A 3,934-nucleotide genomic window follows, 5' to 3' on the forward strand; every position below is an offset into this window, starting at 1 on the left:
TCCATGGGGCAGCCGATGTGCCTGGAGCAGAGAGAGAGCATAAGAGGTGCCCCCGACCCCATGCTCCAGGCGACACTACTGCTGGGTGCAGGTACCCCTTCCCTCTGTGTCAACCAGGAAGCACAGTCATGGTGGTGAGGGTGGAGGGAGTGCAGAGCAGGAGCGAGAGGGGCTGGGAAAAGCCTCCGACCAGAAGGCGAGAAGAGGCCTGGGCTCCAGCCCAGCCCTACCTTGGACTCAATAAGAGACCCAGAGCCGACCTCTCTGCCCCGAGAGCCTCTACTTCCCCACCTGGAGAATGGGGCCTTGGCCTCCATGTGCCGTAGGGGGCTTGTTCTGTGGCATCTCACAAATCCTGCATTTCAGGCCTGCAGAACACAGAAAAGTCCACACTTGGGGATTCCAGGATCCTGACATTCTATAACATAATTTCTGTGTTGCCACCAGGGGTGGGTCCAACCGACGTCTCTCCCTTCACAGTGGCTCTGTCTGCCCATCCCAGCCGCCAGCTCCCCTCCCTTCCCTTCTCCCCGTCAACTCCGGGCACGGCCAGCCTCGAACACATCCCAAGCAAGCACTTGGCAGGCGGGGACCATGATTCATGCCCTTCCAGCAGGCTTCGTGGCTTGCCCGCCCGCCAGAGTAGGCAGGATATTCTTGGCCTCACCGTTTACTCAGGATTAGCAGGGCGGGGGTGGCTGGGGCAGGGGGAGGCAGACTGTGTTCTCCAGCCTCAGCGAGGTGGGGGGCGTTCATGTCTGAAGTGGCCGCCAGGCTGGCCAGGGAGGGAACATCACCCCATAAACCAAGGCCACGTCTGGGACCCAGACAGCAGAAATGGGGTGGGGCCATCGGAGGAAGGCTGCCACCTGCTCTGTGTCCAGGGAAAAAAGGAGGGCCAGGAGCCCGGGGGCAAGCGAGGCCGCTCACCCCAAACCCCTGATCCAATTTCCCTCCATGAGCCTCTTCCTTGTTGGGGGAGCCCGGCCCTCTCCATCCCTACTGCCTAGAGCCCAGGCTGGGCCAGGAGTTGGAAGCCAGCTCCCAAACAGCCAAAGAACAGAGAAGTCAGCAGCCTCCAGCCACTCCCTCCCGCTGCCCACCCCAGCTCCCCAAATTCCCCACCAAAGCCACGCCCCCACCCACCCTCAGACCAGTACTTCAGGATGAACCTGGAGCTCCCAGGAAAAGGCTGTGCCTCCCCCGTCAGACCATCATTTCAGAGCAAGACTATGTCTCCCTAAAACCAAGTGTCCTGAGCCTCACCAGTGTACACAGAGAAAGGCCAGTGTCCCAGGCGAGGGCCATGCCCCTTAGACCATGGTTCCCAGCCAGAGCTGTACCTCCTCCCTGAGATCAGAACTCCCAGGGCAAGGGCTGTCTCCCCATCAGGGGTGACAAGAGAGGACTGGATCATCAAAGTGGGTGGCCCAGGAAAGAGTCGGAGGAGAGTACAAGGTCCTCATCCACCGTGGGCTCACCTGGGCCCAGAGGAATCCGTTCTTCCCAGGTCAGATGCAAACAGTTCCTTGGTTCGGAGCAGGAGCCTGGGGCTGGACCATGGGTGAGGGCAGGTGATTTTGGAGCAGGGTCTCTGGGCAGGGAGGGGCCAGGTGTGCACAGGGCTGAGGCAGCAGTTTAGCCTCTGGTAGGGGCAGCTCTCCCCACTCCCTGCAATGCTGTGGTGGTCCGCTGTGAAAATGCGTTGTCCCCCTCGTCCAGGGCTCCAAGGTGCTGTCCCCAAGCAGTCATCACCCCAGACCTGGGTCTCTGAGGCTCAATGTGGGTGGGTCTACCTCTGCCACCTGGGGCTCCAGCTTTGTGTCAGACCCACGGGAATTTCACTCTTGACTCCACCCTGGTACTCCTCCACCTTTCTAACCTCGGTTTTTCTCATCTGGAAAATGGGGACAGGGGCACCTACAGCAGGGGTTTCCATGGTATGGAACCCTTTCCCCTTGGCTGGCCACAGGTAACTCTGGGTGACCACAGGGCCAAGGCGCAGGAAGCAACGAAGCTGAGTCCAGCCCGTCCTTCCATCCCACGTGCAGCGCCAGGACCTTCAGGAAGTCACTGAGACAGAGCCACATGGAGGAGCGGGGAGATATCTGGCTGGCCTTGGGAGGGTTGGCCTCAGTAGCCTGTGGGGAGGCAAATTCCAGGCCCCTCTCGGCTTCCTCCTGGGTCCATTCTCTCACCCAAGCTCTGGCTTGAGCACCTGGCTAGAGTCCCTGTCCAGAGACAGCTAAGGACCCATGACCAGCCCAGAGGAGTCGGGGGCAAGGGGCATACATTCCTCTCTCTTTCTCTGCCTCATTCTATGCTCCCCAGACCAGGAGACAAAGGACTGGGTTTAAATTCTGGCTTTGTCATTCACCAACTATGAGGCATTGGGCAAGGTTTTGAATCTCTCCAAGCCTCAGTTTTCTCATCTGTAAAGTGGGAGTGGCCAGGTGCAGTGGCTCACGCCTGTAATCCCAGTACTTTGGGAGGCCGAGGCGGGAGGATCCCTTGGGCCCAGGAGTTCAAGACCAGCCAGAGCAACAAAGTGAGATCCTGTCTCTACAAAAAATTAGCTGGTGTTGCCAGGTGCAGTGGCTCATGCCTGTAATCCCAGCACTTTGGGAGGCCGAGGCAGGTGGACCACCTGAGGTCCGGAGTTCAAGACCAGCCTGGCCAACATGGTGAAACCTTGTCTCTACTAAAAATACAAAAATTAGCCAGGCATGGTGGTGGGTGCCTATAATCCCAGCTACTCGGGAGGCTGAGGCAGGAGAATCACTTGAACGTGGGAGGCGGAGTTTGCGGTGAGCCGAGATCGTGCCATTGCACTCCAACCTGGGTGACAGAGCAAAACTTCATCTCAAAAAAAAAAAAATTAGCTGGTGTGGTGGTGTCCACTTGTAGTCCCAGCTACTCAGGAGGCTGAGGTAGGAGGATCACTTGAACCCGGGAGGTTGAGGCTGCAGTGAGCCAAGGTCATGCCACTCCACTTCAACCTGGGTGACAGAGAATCTGTCTCAAAAATAAAATAAAATAATAAAAAATAAAATCAAATGGGAATGATAGCAAAACCCAGGACCATTGGAGAATGACATGAGCTAAGGCAGGAAAGGGCCTGGCCCTATGGGACAGGGACGGCAAACCTGGGCAGTCATCTTCATCCTTTCCAGGTTCCTCTGAGGAGCACCCAGAGACCCCAGCTCAGGGGAGGCAGTGCAAACCAGGGACCCCCAAGTTCCTGGCCCGGAGCGCCTGTTGGAGAGGGACTGGAGTCCTCAGCCCTGAGCATCACTGAGGTTTGGGTGAAGGGAGGGACAGAGGCGCAGCCAGACCCTGCACATTCCAGCCCTGGTTCATTCTGGATCCAAGCGCTGAGACCTCTCCCCACCCGGGCGCCCAGCCAAGCCCCTCTGTAATGGGGCCAGATCCGGAGGACAGCCCGACCGGGCCAGAGCTCGCTCTCTGCTCAGTCCTTAAAAGTCCACCAGCCCGAGCTCCTCTTCCGCCTTGAAGGGGGCCTGCGTGTGTAGGGCTGCGTTCCTGGCATGCCATGGATGGGGGAGCAACTGGAGGTCTCCCCAGAAAGTGCATGACTCCAGGTCAGATCCTGGGAAAAGGCCAGAGCCCCAGGACCTGGAGCCGAGGGACTGAGGACCAAGTTGGCACTGGGGGAGAATGAGGGGAGTTAGGAGGAGGGGAGTTGGGGGAGGGGGAGTTGGGGACTTCTGAGCGGGGGGAGTTGGGAGAGGGGACTTAATAAGAGGGTGGGGCTCAATGAGGTGGGACAGTGAGGAGGAGTAAAGGGGCTTAGGAGTGGGGAAGGGAACTCAATGGAGAAAAGGGAGGTTCATGCATGGCACGGGTCCCAGGCTTTCCCTCCCTGGTCACACTTCTCCTGCCACTCAGTTCTCTTCACACCACCCACCCTAAG

General features: G+C 58.5%; 1 long non-coding RNA gene across 1 annotated transcript; it reads left to right on the plus strand.

Annotated features, from left to right (window-relative positions):
* The first annotated feature begins 1,026 nt into the window (after positions 1-1,026).
* Positions 1,027-3,032, plus strand: LOC104681240. Its single transcript, XR_750551.2, has 2 exons — positions 1,027-2,453; positions 2,590-3,032. It is a non-coding gene; the product is annotated as an uncharacterized LOC104681240 (long non-coding RNA).
* Positions 3,033-3,934: the final 902 nt, after the last annotated feature.

Source organism: Rhinopithecus roxellana, chromosome 6, assembly GCF_007565055.1.
Source record: "Rhinopithecus roxellana isolate Shanxi Qingling chromosome 6, ASM756505v1, whole genome shotgun sequence".
Classification (NCBI taxonomy): Eukaryota; Metazoa; Chordata; class Mammalia; order Primates; family Cercopithecidae; genus Rhinopithecus; species Rhinopithecus roxellana.